Raw genomic sequence first — 18,470 nt, 5'->3', positions numbered from 1 at the left:
GGCTTAAGAAGTCGAGCCTCCGGACCTCATTACAATAAAAGTTTTCACACACACACACCTTAAAGAAGCCCAGGTGGTCGAAATTAACCGGGACTCACGCACCTACGGCGTGCCTCGTAATCGAATCGTGGTTTTGGCGCGTAAAGCCCCTGACTTTATTACAGCGAAGCTGTTAGCCTCTTGTCCGTCCGCGAAGAAAAATTATCAACAGCAATGGCTCACACCCCACTAAGCAAGCGAAAATGCAATCGCTCATCCCCCTCGTAGTGCAGAGGCTTCAAGCACTCAGAGAAGTGAATGAATGAATCCTGGTGCTTTTACGTGCCAACCCAGGATATGATTATGAGGCGCGTCGTAGTGCGGGACTCCGGATTATTTTGACCACCTTGGGATCTTTAACGTGCCCCCGATGCACGGCACATGGGTGTTTTTGCATGTCGCCCCCACCTCGTGCTTAGCAGCGCAACGACAAAGCCGCTAGGCCACCTCGGCGGGTTCAGCGAAGTGAAGCGAACAGTGCATAGTTTCATTGTAATCACGCACTCAAAGTACAGAACAGCCTACGCTTCAATAAAGAACAAGCGCAAAACGAGCATCTAGCCTCATCAGCAATGGCTCATACCCCGTTAAGGCAGCGGCTACAAGCGCTCAGCAAAGTGAAGCGAACATTGCATACATTCATTGAAATCACATACAACATGCAGAACAGCGCACGTTACAATAAAGAACAAGCTGGAAATTTGGAGTACGCTTAAGCTTGGCCTTTAAGAGTGGAATGCGATAGCATTCAAAGATACCTGACTGCTTCTCAGGTTTCCCGGCAACTGCAGCTCATGTAACCGTAATTTCTTTTCTGGAAACGCTGGCGCCGAACACCATGCACGAAGGCGAGCTTTCTGGTTCTGCCGTGGATGCGTAGAGGCGAGCGCCATCTAGATGGCGTTGCAAGAAAACATGCGGGGCAAGCTGCTCCTACTAAGACAGACCTCAAACGGAAGCTTGACAAGGAGTTTTCGCATAAAAGAATCACGTTTTCTCCTATATTCAAATTACTATCCGACGCTATCGTCTCTGTAGGTTGTGTGTAAGTCGTACTTTATGAATATTCTGACGCTTTTTACTTAGAGAAATTCCGTTAATTCAGTAACGCCAATGCGCCACGTGGAGGGCCTGCGTGGATCGGGATGCGTGGTGCGGAATTACTTTCCAATCGATCTGGCATTAGCCTCCCCACATTGTCATTACATCATTAGCCATTCCAGAGCAGCAGCACGCAATTTCGCGAAAGGTGGGGTCACTGCCCCTGTAAAACACATACTAGACACCAGCCAACACCCCCGACGAATCCAGATCATTCGGGCACCAGCACACTCCTCCTATCTACCCGGCAACCATGCCGCCCACACCGCCGCTCGAGGACTCGCCAACCGAGCATCCGGACGGCTCACGCTGGGATCTGAAAGGGATCGCATGGTCAGTTACCAGGAAATAACTCAACACTACAGGTTAGCCAGGGCAGTGTACCCGCCAGCACACAAATCGCTTAAGAAGCGACAAGAAGTAGCTTGGAGACGACTTCAGACGAACACCTACCCCAACCCCGGCGCCTATCACTACACTACTACCCGGGCCAATACCCTAATACATGTAACCGTTGTAAGAAAAAAGCGGATCTGTTCCATACCATGTGGTCGCGCCTAGCGGAAAATCACACAATTCACGAAATAAGTAATACTGAGCAGTGGGAAGCCGTGTGGCTCAGCTCCGACCCTGACCTGCAGGCCAAGGTCATCAAGAGAGCTGAAGAAGTCGCCCGGGCCCAAGGGCCCGTCGCTGCCTAACAAGGTCACCCGTTAACACCTTGTTTTCAAATAAAGTCTTTAATCATTCACTCACTCATACTGACATTGCCGCCGGCACCGACACTGACGCCGGATTTTCTGCGACACGGAGCCATTAACGCCATCGCGTTAAAGCGAGCATCCGAGGCAGTAATAAAGCATTGCATGCCCCCCTCAGCCAATTTTTCCTTTACTTCAATTTAAAAAAAAAAAAATTGTTTTATTCGAAACTTTTTTGTGAACCATGAGATACCATAGCTCGTCGAACAACACCGTTTGTGGAAGTTAATGCACGTCTCGTGTCGTTTTCGTCCACGCCCGTGTCCTTATTAGCGCTATTCATCGCAATGCGTACAGCCCGTGTCACGAGGCAACGGAAGGCGCCACTGAAAGTTGCGTGCTTCGCTAGCGTTTTCATGTTTCTACATCCCGCCTACTTCATCACCGCCCTTCACAAATTGCACTGATGTACTCCTGAGAAGAATTACTTTGGCGAATTCGCTTCGAAAGACGAGTGTGCTTCTTGAATTTGTTCTTTCTGTTGCTTTCTGTTGCCACGCTTTAAATGGCGGCCTGGAAGTTATTGCGGAGCTAAAACTTATGGCATATTCACGCCGTAGTTTCAGAGCGCTCTGGCCCTGCTACGAACGTAGTGAAAAGCAGCTTTAAAGCTGTAGTGCGAGAACAACCGGGGAGGGATTATCCCGCTTCATTCACTGGAGCGCGCATATTCTGGCAGCAACGATCAGTTTCTCTATCACAGAACCTTCGTAGCGCTGCCTGGGCTCTCAAACGAGCACCTGAATATACCACTTGAATTATTTGTTAAGGGAGGGGAGGGGTTGGAAGGAACAGGGGGCCGAGATTAAACCACATAGGTCAAAATGCGAGTGTTCCTCATTTTGACTGACGGTTGCAGTTCTCTGACCACGTACGTTTTCCCTTAAGTTCACAAGTGTCGGTGTGCGAGGTTTCCAGCGAGTTACATGCATGCAGTGTGGCACGATACCCGTAGCTGGGTTATACTGAATGCGTATGTATAGGACGACATCGACGTCGCGATGCGTAGTGCAATTTCCTTTTCCTTTCTGTCTTTTTTTTTTACCTGTTTAGACGTGGCGGGCAGCCGCGCCTTGTCGACACGTGGCCCAGCCAAACTAGTCACACGGCGAAGAAATACATCCATCCTCGTTCTTGAGGGCGCTATGAAAATGTTCAAAGAATAAAAATTATTTATTTTATTATTTATTTGATTGTTCATGCATTTATTTATTTTACAAATCAGAAATTGCCGTGTACAAAAGAAAAACAAATGACGAGAAATCGACAAAGCAATAAAGAGGCGGCAGCATTAGTTTAATTAGGGTCATCACACAATCATGGTATGGGAAGGCGGCCCACCAACCACGGGGGACGAGATCCTTCCTGTTTTCATCCCCGAAACAAAGGGGCCGGGCAACGGGAAAAGTGAGAGAGCAATCAGCGGTTCAGGCATAAAGGTAGCGTTGAGACTATGGATGATAGAAGCAAGCTGGTGAAATAGCAAAGAAAGCAAAGCAAAATTGAAACAAAGAGGAAGTTTCTCTTCCAACACCGCGCCGCTGCCATCAGCGCTGATAAGAAATCCACGCGGGCACGAACTTTTGAACGATAGTGCTCTCAGGGCTCTCGTGGAACAACGAGTCCGCCTTGACTCTTTAATTTACGCCGGTCTCAGGATGGAGAAGCAGCAGCTAAGCGCCAATTGGCACCTTTGGTATCATTTCAACCTTTCGACACTTCGCTGATGCCTCGCGAAGGCATGTCCAGTCACGCCTATCCCGCTCATCGCCCCCCCCCCCCCACCTCCCCACATGTTTTTTCCTGGCAATTCTATCTTTTTTCTCCCAATTTTTCACCCAATTTTCGATCGTCTTCTGTCCAAGGCTGCACAGCCTCACCCCAATCTCTCTCTGGTGCATGCGACCTCCAATTTTCAGGCCTTTTCATGTAGCAGGCCACACAAGGGAGCTTTAGCAGTGCACTATCCCCTATATCGAAGTATTATGTCGTACGGTAAGTCTTTCCGCTGGGAATAATGTAGCAAGAGCAGTGCTAAAATTGCCTACGTCTGCTCTTGCGTCGCTCGCATTCCCGGCATCTGCCCCTCAAAAAAGAAAAAAAGAAATCGTTCATCAATATTTTCCTTTCCATATTCGGGGCTTTAACGCAATATCGTTAGGGGCCCCATGTGGCAGAAAATCGGGTGTCGGCGTTGGCGTTCCCTTGAGCAAAAAATCCCGTATATATTTAGGTATATGTATATGCCAAGCCTCGCTATATTAAATGCGCTATATGCGGGTTATATGGCCACACGAGTCTATCACTAAGGTTGCTCACACCTTTTCTTACATTTTTGACAAAGTTATTCCTCGGTATGTTGAGAATGACAGCCTACAAACAAATGTCAGAAAACAAAAAGTCGCAGTTTCGCCCGAAAGGCGAGACATCGATTGCGATAGCGAATTGCTACTCATCAGCTATACGAAGTAGAGATAGTGATTTTATAGGCCATATAAACTTGGACCCGTTTTCTTACTAGCTTAATTAACAAGAATGGTGGCAGCGTGCACAAGCAAACATGAACACATCAGCTTTAGAACAGTAAGCGGTTGGGCTAGTTGGATTGACACAATTTTTGCAAAGGGGAGCGCCGAAGCGTTGCGGAAAAAGGAGACGAGGACAGGAAAGACGCTCACTTTCAACTCAGTATGTTTTCAGAGACAAACCACCAGGAACGTTATTGCACGTGCGCTGCCATCGAGAATTGTGAAAACAAATGTTTACGTTTTTATATACATAAAATTCGCTTAACAGCGGGGCATGCATCACTACATCAATAATGGCACCTATAGTGTATGTGAAAGCAACAACGGCACGTGCAAGTGGCCTGACAGGAGTCATTCCAAAGAACCTTCGTGGGCAGAAGGACAGAGGAGGGGGCGTAGAAACTTCAGCCAAAGACGCGGAACGTAAATTCCCTAGCCATCAGATGCACTGACGTTCATGCTAACGCAAAGGTTAGCATGAGCGTGAATCTGACCAGCCTCGAGGATTTCCCTTTCGAGTCTGCCTTTAGATCTGCTTATATTCTCGGTTTTACCGAAAAGGGGCTTACAGCCACAATCCCTGCAGTGCGCAGGAAGGTGCGGGGAGTTGCTCAGGGACATTGGCTTCCGGGTAAACGCCACCACAGCGCACGTTTGCCACCTCACCTCCAGACCTTGTTTACGAAGGTAGCATCTGTGTCACCCCCGACGTCCAGGTACAAATGTTGTCGACGTAGATAGAGAGTCGAACTGTGCCTGACAGGCTCTCAAGCAGTTTAATAAGCGCTAGATTAAATAGTGTTGGGCTTGGTACTACGCCCTGAGGGACTCCGCGGCTACTGTAATACTGGAGGGTCGGGCCATCCCCGGTGAGCACGCAGATAGAAAGAATGTATAGAAACGCAAGGAAGTTAACCAGAGGTAGTTCCGGTCGGCTACCGGGCACGGGGGGAACGATTAGGGAGATAAAAAAGAAAGAGTGGAAGGGGGATAGGGAATGAAAGAGACACGAGCCCAAACAAACCGCGCACACTATAGAGCGCTAGGGGGCGGTGTTCTTAAAGCCTATCGTGAAGGCCCGTAGACCGCAGGAATCTTAGTAACGCGAATGAGGCCTTCAGCGCGGATGTTCTTTGGAAGCACTGGCCTAAAGCTTTTAGTTCTGATAGTGCACAATTGTCCAACTGGTTCAGCATTCAGCACATCACTTGTCTCTCAGCACTATAGTGCAGGCAGGCAAAGATAACGTGTCTGACCGTCTGCAATGCAATGCCTAGCCACAGACGCTACAGTATAGTCTGTTCCCGTCGTGGCAACCCAGGCGGTAGATGCATCTGTGTATCCAGAGACAATGAACGCAAGCGACACATGCGGAAAACGTTCGAGTCCCACAGGGGGAAAGTACATTCACAGGGGCATCAATCCGCTGCTAAGCACAAGGTCACTAGATGAAATCCCAGCCATGGCGGCCGCATTTCGATGGGGGCGAAATGCAAAAACACCCGTTTACTTCGATTGCCTTGCACGTTAAAGAACCCCGAGTGGTCAAATTTAATCCAAGGTCCCCCGCTACGACATGCCTCATTCTGAGATTGTGATTTTGGCATGTAAAACCCATAATTTAATTTTCTTTAAGGGGACCTCAATTGCGGGCTGTCTGTTCGCGAAAGGGGAATCAAGACATATTGACCACTTTCATGCGCAGATCGGGTGGCTTCATCGGGGTGTTCATTCTCGCTGATGTTGCAATGTCCTCGAAGCCATTGAAAGATTATGTTGTGTCCCTTGTCATGGCTGCGATGATATACCTGTCAAATTTCTGAGGCTAGTTCTTCATTGGGTCCGTGGCACACTTAGCTTTTTATGCACTGATGGACTGCCTTGAAATCTATAAAAACTGTTCCTCGTTGTGGTGGCTCCTGAATAATGAAATCAAGTGCAGCACAGAGTGCTACAAGTTCTGCACCCGTTGAGGTTGTAACACGTGAAGTCTTTAGCTTAATTTGGCAGATTTTGCCGGGATGGTGACTGCATCAGCAGAGCTGGGGCCCGATAGCGCAACACTGTTCCCGTATGTTTTTATTCCAATCTCCTGACGTCAAATTTACGTAACCGCTGACGCAAGCATCGGCTGGTGACCCGCAGCGTTGCCTGAACAGACCAATCAATCGCTCTCCTAATTTATAGGAGGTCACTTTTGTTTGCTTTAAAAACAAATAACCCGCCGTGGTTGCTCAGTGGCTATGGTGTTGGGCTGCTGAGCACGAGGTCGCGGGATCGAATCCCGGCCACGGCGGCCGCATTTCGATGGGGGCGAAATGCGAAAACACCCGTGTACTTAGATTTAGGTGCACGTTAAAGAACCCCAGGTGGTCTAAATTTCCGGAGTCCCCCACTACGGCGTGCCTCATAATCAGAAAGTGGTTTTGGCACGTAAAACCCCATAATTTTTTAAAAACAAATAACATTGCCTACATTGAGCGCTTTTTCCTATCTAATTGAGTGATAAGAGGTGAGGCGTACGGTCAAGTGGCGAGGGATTCGATGGGACCGAGCCAGCGCAGTGAAATTAGATAAGGGGATGAAGAGGGTGGTGCCGGCGTCTGCGATTGGTCCGTTTCGCCGTAGTTAGCTTGCGGTGGCTGGTCGAAAATCGCGGTAGCGTGCAACGGAAGGCTAAGAATGTTACTAAAACGGATCTTTATCAAAGAAGAGTTGGCCGAGCGATGTTTTATACGTGTCGAAAGGCTTGATAACGTTACACTGCCACGCAGAAAGTTTTGTTATACGCAAATAAGCCCATGTTCTCCGGCAAGGGCGGGTAGCCAGTGCCTGAGCGATCGGCGGGAAGCCATCTTCTATTCCTTTTGGAACGGGGCAGTCTCCGGCTATTCAGAAAAAGAAATCCAGTTTTGTGCGGCATATTAATGCGTCTTTAACGTGTACACATCACTTTGAAACGGTGAGGAATTTTCGCTGCTTTGTGACATCGCATGACAGACAGGTGAAGTGGGCGCAGCCCGAAAACGTTTGAGCAATAGCAGAGGGCTAATGGCAAAAAAGCCTCAAATCAGAATTTTTGTTTCTTTTGTTCCGTCTAATCATGGATAATCGGTGTGTACATACATGTCATATCAGATGGGGAGCTATCGCGGTTTTCGTGACGTCGCGTGACAGAAAGGCGAAGTTGGGGTGGCCCGAAAATTTTTACAGCGAAGCTGTCTAAGGCTAAAGTAAACCGTTTGTTAGCAAGCAGAAACCCGTTCTCCATAAGGCGAGCGAGTGAGGGCGTGAAAAAATGCACAAAGGGAAAGAGAACGTCCGTTTCTTTCGCATCGAAGCGGTTTTAGCAGCCACCTTCGTCTGAAACCACGTGTCTGTGACGTAGTTAGCTCCGATATGAAACCACAAAGGGACACAGAACGGTCCCAAATCGAAGCGCGCGTCTAGCGACCACAAAGTGAAAAAGAGCGATCTCGCATGGAAGCGCGGTTGTAGCGGCCACTTGTGTCTGAAACCACGTGTCTGTGGCGTACTGCCTGTCCGGTAACTGGATAGAGGCTCATTTTCACTCCGACGTTTCCCTGGGACGGCCGCGAGTGGTTCGTACGCCCGAGGAACAGCCAATGTACGAGGAACAACGCCGAGAGCAGCGGCGGGAATGTAACCGTCGACGTCTCGCCGCCGACGCTGCGCTGAGAGAACAAGCACACGCCCGCGCCGCCGAATGCAACCGTCGACGTCGGGCCGATCCGGCTGCCCGGGTAGAGCGTGCCCGCTGGTGCCAACGCCCGGTTTCGGGGAAACTTCCTGGACCGTGACTTTGGACCGAGCTGCCGGATGGGCGACAGACTATGGTTTGACAACGATCCCTCCGAAATCTACAGAATACGATCCGAGGAACGACACGCGGTGAGATTGTTCTCGTAGCACGTGTGCGTGCGTTGCTGCAAAACATTTACGTGGAACTCTGTGTTGTAGTACGTGCGGTCGTACCGCCGTGCCGCCGAACACAGCTTCGCTGGTCAACCACCTTCGCTGGTTGGAATGGAGCTTCAATTTTTTTTTTTTTTTACCAGTTGTGAAGGGCTGATTGCAGAATTGGAAAATTCGAATAGCCTTATGATAGCGCCCCTGCTGTGTTTAACCTAAACATCTGTGTAGACATGTTGGCAGAATCTGTGGGCGATGTAAATGTGTTCCAAAGTTGCTTGCTTCGAAGCTTGCAACGGCGCTCCAGCTTTCTTTTTGATTTAAGCCGAATACTTCACCTAAGAGCCGGATTTGTCTTACGTCCCACTCAGTGGCACTGGATTGGCGCACTTCTGCGAAAGTAAAGCTGATGTCCCATTAAAACGACGGTGAAGAACACGGTAGTAAAAATGTGAATCACAAAACTAGCTCTCTATACGGCGAACCTGTGCCGACAAATACAGGCTACACCAAAAGTACGAGGATAGCGGCAAGCACAGTCGGCGATCGTCCAAATCTGGTTTGCGGATCAAGCGCGTGGGCTTTTATACGCAGCTCGTCGAATGTTCCAGCGTAATCACTGGTGCGCATGTGCCTTCAAGAAAGTACTACACAACTCGCGTCGCGCGTACGATCAGCTTACACAAGGTTCGATGACAACAGATAGAATAAACGAAACTTTCGAGTAAGTCCGGAATCATAACCGCGTGTATTGTGCTGAGCGATAAGTGTAAGTGAAAGCAGTGAAATACAGTCCGCGAGACAAGGCTAAATACGTACACGTGTCAATATAACGAAGTCTCACACGGTGGCCCATTCCGAAAAGCTGTGCGAGGGCTGTTCTGAGATGGGGGAGGGCGCGTGTTAACTTCAATATGGCTACCCTTGCCCGAGATCCGGAGGAAAATAATAATTATCGTGACTGCATATCTCTGTATCTCTTATAACACGATGAGCTTTGCTGGTTAACGCGGTTAGGCTCGTCCATCTCACATGGTGCCCGTTTACTGACTCTTCAGGAGAGTTCTGCGAAACTTCAGGCACATGGAAACTACCGTTGCTGCGCAGACATTGTTGTCGTGTATTCGATCTCCTGTTCAGCGCAGAGAACACACATTCACGTGTACACCCCCCATATATAAATATATATATATATATATATATATTAAGATAGCACTGTGGAAAGTATTTTCTTGCGTACGCCTCTCATGAGCACGCTGCGGCGACAGCAGAGAATCGCGTACCAAGCTGGCAGCTGCTCGGAAACACCGTGGCACTCGGTCGAGGTAACGTGTTGACGACACTCGTCAGCGAGGCGAATGCGCTAGCAACAACTTCCCGTCCACGCTATAACGGGACAAACAGGATCCCCGGCGCGCGGCGGCCTCGGTAATTGCTTACCTTCATTATTAACGCCGTAGCGCGCACCAGCTCCCGTCTGCGAGCAGCGCTCTTAGAGGGCTCTTATTAAACGAGCTAGGGAAACAGCTGCACGGTCGGCTTAAGCAAGCAGCTGAACGCAAAGCAGGAAAAAAAAAAAGTACTGAAAGGCACGAAGTCTGCGCGTATGTGTCTGTGGGCGGGGGAGGCGGTCGTGTTGCGGCAAGAGAGGAGGCGTAATTGCGAACGCTCTTTTGTGTGCTTACGCTGCGCTCTCTAAGAATATTGTTGGTTACGGCAAGAAGGTAACACTGTCTTCATAGTTCGTCGGTATGCACAAGGCTGTGAAGGGGCAACAATGACCCTGGAGATCGACTGGACTCGAGCCAATGCTTTTGTCTGTTCAAGTGATTAGGCGACGCTGCTGGTCACGCGCAGGCACGTTCTGAGCGTCATCTGTATTGTTGCTAAGCGTGCGATCTTCACCGTAGCCTCCGTGCCTTTCATTTCTATAATGTATATCTCTTGTGTTTGGTCGCAGCTTTCTAATTCCTTCTCTTTTGGATGACTTCAATGCAAAGTTTAGTGGATCGATTGTTGAAGAGGCACTGGTGCATTCATCCTACCGACCACTACAGGGTTTCTTGGGAAGACGCCCCGATCATCGGCTCAGAAGGCAATGAAGGCACTTTTGTGCTTTCTGAGAACGTCTGGCTCGTGTGAATGCCTTTGGCTTTGCAGTGTTGTCTGTGCACGTCTCTCTAACCCCCCTACTTCCCTCTCTCTCTTCTTTCTGTTCCCCTTCTTCCTTTCCCCAGCGTAGGGTAGCCAACCGGACTCTTGACTGGTTAACATCTCTGCCTTCCTTTTATCTAACTCTTGAGCGGACGAACTGATCACTTACGAATTAAAAGAGAGAAAGAAGGAGCTGCCACAGAAATGTACCATGCCGTCCTTACAATGTCGTGATTGTCAATCAGCATGTTGAACGCAGGACGAGAGCGGAAGTTCTCTCTCCTCAAATGTAGCCGATTCTGACTTTAAAGTGGATAGCTTTCTTTTACTCGTTCACCTGTTTTCGTGACTGGTGGTTGAGCCTTCACTGCTCATGCAAAGAGGCCTATGCAAAGGGCATGCGCTTTCAGGCAACGTAGTTTCGGGGCGCATAAGACACCGAACGCCAACTCGCTGTCTGAGACGTATGTACTGTCACGCGAGAGCTCCATAGAGTAACATAGTAAACTTAAAGAGTGGACACTCCCATAGGCGCCTGCGGCCGAATTTAGCTCTTAACGCACCTAGCGGATTCGGCGAAACGCAGCAGCCTCCAAGATTGTCGCGCACGCCGCCCAATCTCGGAGGCCCTAATTTAGGTTTCGTTTTTCGTATTTTTTTGGGTGACCCATCATCCTCACCATCAGCCTGGTTACGCTCACTGCATGGCAGAGGCCTCTCCCATACATCTCCAACTAACCCGGCCATGTACTAATTGTGGCCATCTTGACCCTGCAAAATTCTTAATCTCATCCGCCCACCTAACTTTCTGCCACCCCCTGCTACGCTTCCCTTCCCTTCGAATCCAGTCCATAACCCTTAATGACCATCGGTTATCTTCCCTCCTTATTACATGTCCTGCCCATGCCCCATTTCTTTTTCTTGATTTCAACTAAGATGTCATTAACTCACGTTTGTTCCCTCACCCAGTCAGCTCTTTTCCTATCTCTTAACGTTACACCCATCATTCTTCTTTCCATAGCTCGTTGCCGCGTCCTCAATTTAAGTAGAACCCTTTTCGTAAGCCTCCAGGTTTCTGCCCTCTACATGGGTATTGGTAAGACAGATCTGTTATACACTTTTCTTTTGAGCGATAATGGGAACCTGCTGTTCATGACCTGAGAATGCCTGCCAAGCGCACCCCAGCCCATTCTTATTCTCCTGATTATTTCAGTCTTATAGTCCGGATCCGCGGTCACTACCTGCCCTAAGTAGATGTATTCCCTTACCACTTCCAGTGCCTCGCTACCTATCGTAAACTGTTGTTCTCTTTCGAGACTGTTAAACATTACTTTAGTTTACTGCAGATTAATTTTTAGGCCCACCCTTCTCCTTTGCCTCTCCAGGTCAGTGAGCATGCATTGCAAATGGTCCTCTGAGAGAGAGAGAGAGAGAGAAAATGATAAATGAAAGGTAGGGAGGTTGACCAGGACTGAGCCCGGTTGGCTACCCTACACTGGGGAAAGGGAAAGGGGGACGGAAAGATTAAAAAAAAAAGAGAGAGAAAGTCCACTGGAGATATCAGTCGGTCACTCAGTCCGGATCACAGACGCTGACTCAATTCGGTCGCTTTCAAATATCGCCGCAGCGCTTTTGTGGCCTTTTGTAGCTGTGATATGCGAGGCCATGATCCCAAGATCTTGTTCAAGGTGAACGGCTTTCCATCTAGCTGATTGAGAGCTGTGCAGAGGTCTTGCGTTTCATTTTCATAAGATGGGCAGTAGCACAGTAGGTGTTCTATGGTTTCCTCGACACCGCAGGCATTGCACTCGGCGCTATCAGCCATTCCAATCAGAAATGCATAAGCATTTGTGAATGCGACGCCCAAACGTAAGCGGCACAGCACTGTTTCCTCGTTTCGCGGAAGACCTGGTAACAGCCGCAGTTGCATAGAAGGATCGAGGGAATGCAAGTGATGGTGAGTGAATTCAGGTGTGTGCCACTTCTCCAATGTCAAAGAGTGCGCTAGCTTGCCTAAGTGTTGGGCTGCGTCGGTCCGCGATAAAGGTATTGAAACAAGGGTTGCTCCCTCGTGAGCTTTTCTAGCAGCTTCGTCAGCGAGGTCCTCTGAGTTACTAAGCAAGGCAATATCATCAGCGAACCGCAAGTTAGTAAGGTATTCCCCATTAACGCTTATCCCCAATTCCTCCCAATCCAGGTCTCTGAATACCTCCTGTAAACACGCTGTGAATAGCATTGGAGAGATCGTATCTCCCTGCCTGACGCCTTTCTTTATAGGGATTTTGTTGCTTTCATTATGGAGGACTGCGGTGGCTGTGGAGCCGGTATTCACACCTTCCAGTATTTTTACATACGGCCCGTCTACACCCTGATTCCGTAATGCCTCCATGACTGCTGAGGTTTCGACTGAATCAAACGCTTTCTCGAAATCAATGAAATCTATACATAAGGGTTGGTTATATTCCGCACATTTCTCTATCACCTGATTGATAGTGTGAATATGGTCTATTGTTGAGTAGCCTTTACGGAATCCTGCCTGGTCCTTTGGTTGACAGAAGACTAAGGTGTTCGTGATTCTATTTGCAATTGCTTTGGTAAATACTTTGTAGGCAAGGGACAGTAAGCTGATCGGTCTACAATTTTTCAAGTCTCTGGCGACCCCTTTCTTATGGATTAGGATTATGTTAGCGTTCTTCCAAGATTCCGGTACGCTCGAAGACATGAGGCATTGCGTATACAGGGTGGCTAGTTTTTCTAGAACAATCTGCCCACCATCCTTCAACAAATCTGCTGTTACCTGATCCTCCCCAGTTGCCTTCCCCCTTTGCATAGCTCCCAAGGCTTTCTTTAGTTCTTCTGGTGTTACTTGTGGGGTTTCAAATTCATCTAGACTATTATCTCTTCCATTATCGTCGTGGGTGCCACTGGTACTGTATAAATCTCTATAGAACTCCTCTGCCACTTGAACTATCTCATAGTTGAGTTGAGTTGAGTTGAGTGGTTGTAGGCTACTGGTGGGATTAGCCTTGCAGTAGCTGCCGGCAATTGCTCCACCGTAGCGACACTTAAAATACATAAATCATATAAATCAGACACAGACCTCACAACTACACTACACATAGTCACACCTAAGGTCACCATGTGGAGGCCAAATCCGTGTCCTGCAGGTAATTTAAAAGAAGGCGAGAAACCTCCTTCCTATCTAACCGGTTCCCGCGCGGGAAAACAATGTCCTGTATAGAACTGTGGGGAATTCCTGTCCTCTTGAGGGACCCGAATAACACGCTCCTTTCCGCGTCATACAGAGTACAGCACATAAGGTAATGTTCTATGTCACCGCACACACCACACGTTGAACATAATGGTGACAACGCCAGGCCAGTCTTACACATCCACGCAGGGGTACGAGCAGAGCCCGTGCGAATGCGGAGCAGTAAAGTGGCTTGGTTTCTTTTGAGACCCTTAGTCACACATGGCTTGTGAGGTGAGCTCCACAAAGAGTGGAAGTGGCACGACACCGCTTCTCTGAAGAGTCTCTTGTCCTCTTGAGGCACTTTTCTCAAAGGATTCCCAGACAGCGCTCTATGGGCAAGGCTGTCCGCCATCTCGTTGCCTATGATACCTATGTGCGAGGGCACCCATTGGAATCGTATGGAGAAGCCTTTGATAAGGAGAGTGTGCACCGAGCGTAGGGAGCTTAGACATAAAGCATCAGTAGGGAACCCATACTCTAACCTTTGAAGGGCGGATTTCGAATCTGTAAGAATGACTACGGGTTGAGGCGTACAAAGCCGTAGCTTTTTTAGGGCTGCCTCAATGGCAACGCTTTCGGCCGTTGTGGAGGACACGACTGTAGTGAAGCGAACCGACCAATCATACTTTAAAGCGGGAATATGAAAAGCAGCTGCACTAGATCCTCTGACCTTGTCCACAGAGCCATCAGTAAAAATTTGAAGATGACGTGCATATTCAGTTTCAAGATGTTCCAGTACGAGCGAACGTGTTGCCGCCAAAGGAGAACTCCGCTTAGCACGAACGTGAGGAATTGTCAACGAACAATCGAGGCTCGCGAAAGACCAAGGTGGATTCAACCTCTTAGTTCGACCTCTAGCGTCAAGACCCAGGTAACCAATAGTATTAAGGGCCAAGTACGCTCGGGACTCGGATCTCTTTCGAAGGCTCTGTAGAAGGGCTCGACCGGCTATCGTCTGTTTGAGGCGGCCAATTTGCATCAATAGCCTTTGTGAAGCGACTAGGCTAAGAGGTCTCGATAGAGACTCATAAAGTACTGCATTATTAGGAGCAGACTGCGGAACGCCAAGAGCCCTCCTTAGGCCCTTTCTGTGCAAAACCTCAAGTCGTTCCAGCTGTGATAGTGAGGGGGAAATTAAAGGGAGCTGGTACATTATTCGACTCGTCACTAGTGCATCGTGCAGCCTGATCATTGAAGAAGGGTGATTTCCCCATTGCTCACTTGCAACTCTACGGATCACATTGAGACGCGGAGATAGTGATGTCACAATAGAGTCCACAGCTCGTCGCCACTGTAGACGGTAGTCAATAATTACGCCCAAAAAGCGTTTGTACTTCAATTGACGAAGGCAAGATTGATCAATGTCTATCTTCAGCCGCGCATACCGTCTTCCTCTACCTGGAAACATGATGAAGCCAGATTTTTCCACCGAGAGAGTCAACCCTACACCTTGAAGGTAATTTTGAACTGAAAGTAAGGCCTGTCGAGCTATCAGAGCTAAACGCTTGTGTTGATATCCGCTTAACCAAATACAAATGTCGTCCGCGTATATCGACATATGGATATGCCTGCAATGTTTTTGCACTTCAGCGGGAAGACCAGCCATTACAACATTAAACAGCGCCGGGGAAAGAACACTTCCCTGAGGTACACCTCGCGATACCGCCCTTTCGGTGCTTATGGTACTTCCTAACCGCACTTGGATTTTACGATCACTGATAAGTGAGTGAATGAAGCGCAGAAGATAGCCCTGTACGCCTATGTCCATCAAGCTATTTAGTACTGAACTTTGAAGTACGTTATCATAAGCCTTTGATACGTCTAGGAAAATAGCTAGTGTTGAGAGGCCGAAAGCTCTTTGATGTTCAATGTGGCTTATCAAGTCCAAGACGCTATCTTGCGCGCTTAGACCTGTGCGGAATCCAGTCATGCATGTTGGCAGAGCCCTTCTATCTTCAAGCCACCATGATAAACGCTTACTTGCCAGCTTCTCCATGAGCTTAGCCACACACGACGTCAATGATACAGGTCGATACGAGGCCAAGTCTGTCATTTCTTTGCCGGGTTTCAGCACTGGGACAACACAAGCCACCTTCCATGAAGGAGGGACGTCGCCAGTCTCCCATACTCGATTGAGAAAGCTTAGGAGCATCTTCCGGTGTTCTAGAGGTAGGTTCTGCATCATCTGGTTGGTAATGTCGTCAGGACCTGGTGCACATCGACGCCGCAGGCTGCTGAGTGCTGTCTGTAGCTCTCGAAGTGTGAACGGGGCGTCCATAACAGACGTAGATGTTGCAGGCCGAGCGCACTGATGAATTCCTGAGCTTGCACGTACAAATGCATCTGCAAATTCCTCTGCCAAGCAAGCGAGAGGTTTCTGCTTTAGCAGTGCAAGCGCTTCGAAAGGCTTACGAGGACGAGAATCACCAGCAAGGCTGCCAATGACTCGCCAAATTCTCGTCATTGGTGAAAAAACAGACAAGCTGGCGCAGAAGGACGCCCACTGCGACCTACAGAGCTTGTTCGTATGGCGACGAATGGCAGAGTTAAGCCTGTTATAGGTCGTCTTCAAGGATCTGTCGTCCTTCTTCCGCATCATTTGTCGCTCCGCCCTTCTGCGCGCTGCGCAAAGGTTCCTGAGTTTTAAATCTGGAGTCGGAAAATGATTAGGCAACTTGACCGCCGTGGTAGCTGCCATCTTGCCATAAATCATTTTTTCTATCACATCTCCAGAAACACGTGCAAGTTGCTCCCTGTATTTGTCCCAATTAACAACATGGCTTCTTTTAGTGCCGCGCGTATTGAAGTCGGCAGTAAACACAAAAATTGGGTAGTGATCACTTCCCATGCGGTCAGGTGCAGTTGACCACTTCACACGAATGTCAGGTGAATGCAGAGTGAGGTCTATAGATGTGGCTGAGGCGGGAGGCCGGAAGAAAGTGGGACTTCCGTCATTGGCCACGCACAGGTCCAAACTGTCGATAACTTCTACCAGTTCGCGTCCGCGGGAGTCTGTGTTCCTGTCACCCCAGACCGAGTGATGGGCGTTGAAGTCACCGCAGATAATTCGGGGCGCTGGGCAACGGTCACAAAGCTGCTGGAGAAACAAATCCATTGCTACCTTCTTCCGCGGAGACACGTATACGGATGCAACTGAAAGAGTTCGAAAGCTCCTATGTTCAAGCGATGCAGGCTGGCACCCTGAAGACCTTTCTACAGCTCGTTCTTTCGTTTGAGTCCATGATTACCGCCTTCGCAGCGAACTTTGCCTTATAATATGGCTAGTTTTCTTCAACCTCGTGCAACCAAAAATCACCGAAAAGTGCCGTTTATTATGCAATGGAACTGCGCTGGGATTCTAAGTCGATTAGCAGAACTGAAATTATTTTTGAAAGAATCTTGTGTTCCAGTATTGGCGCTCTCGGAGGCTGGCCTACCAAGGGGGAGATCTTTGACTGGATATGTTGCGCACAAGAATTGCAGCATAAAGTCATTTCCCACAGGAAGTGCCGCCCTTTACGTACGAAGAGAGATTCCTCATGTGGCTGTGAACGTTACCGATCTTTGCACCGATAGCATTGAGGTAGCGGCTGTGAAGAACTATCTCATACATATTAGTAATGATATTGCCGGCTTTGTCTTTTGACGCATACATCTGATTCTTGCCTATTCCTAGTTTCTTCTTCACTGCTTTTAGGCTTCTTCCGTTCCTGAGAACATGTTCAATTCTATCCATATTATACTTCCTTATGTCAGCTGTCTTACGCTTGTTGATTAACTTGGAAAGTTTTGCCAGTTCTATTCTAGCTGTAGGGTTAGAGGCTTTCATACAATGGCGTTTCTTGATCAGATCTTTCGTCTCCTGTGCTAGCTTACTGGTATCCTGTCTAACGGAGTTACCACCGACTTGTATTGTACACTCCTTAATGATGCCCATAAGATTGTCGTTCATCGCTTCAACACTAAGGTCCTCTTCCTGAGTTAAAGCCGAATACCTGTTCTGTAGCTTGATCCGGAATTCCTCTACTTTCCCTCTTACCGCTAACTCATTGATCGGATTCTTACTGGTGACCCATACCCAGACCGTTGCTTAAATCGAGTGATTTCATGCTGGCGCTTGTGCCGTTGTTTATATGCTGCGACGACGAGCGCGCAAAGGTGTTTCACTCACGTTAGTTTGATTTAAATTCATATTTGCTGTTTCAAGCTGTAACTTAGCGCAACAATACTGTCAACTGTTGAAGAAGTAGAACTTTATTGCATATGATATTGCACGTCTAGTAACTCACGCCAAAAGGTGTATCGTAAATAAATGTGCCGTGTTCCTTAAGTATAAATCAACTTGCTGCACAGTCAAGAACATGAAAATGTCAGAAAATTTACTGAAGCAAGATTGTAAGAGGCAGATATATGAAAACTGAAAAAAAAAAAGAGCGAAATGCAAGTAAGACGGGTGTCACACGGCGCACTTTTAAACGCAGTCAAGCCCAATCCGATTTGAATTTCTCGGTCGCGATTGGTTCTTTTGCGTAAGCTGCGCGATAGAGCCAATAGAAGTCGAGAATTTCATTCCGGATCGGACTTGATCGCGATTGAAAGTGGTCGTGGGACACCGGTATAATGGAGAATAGTCGGAAATTAATGACATTATGGGAATAACTTTGCACAAGCAAAACACATTGAAGACGTGTTGCAACTATC

The sequence above is a fragment of the Dermacentor andersoni genome, chromosome 1 (assembly GCF_023375885.2).
Source record: "Dermacentor andersoni chromosome 1, qqDerAnde1_hic_scaffold, whole genome shotgun sequence".
NCBI lineage: Eukaryota > Metazoa > Arthropoda > Arachnida > Ixodida > Ixodidae > Dermacentor > Dermacentor andersoni.
This window is presented reverse-complemented; position numbering follows the sequence as displayed.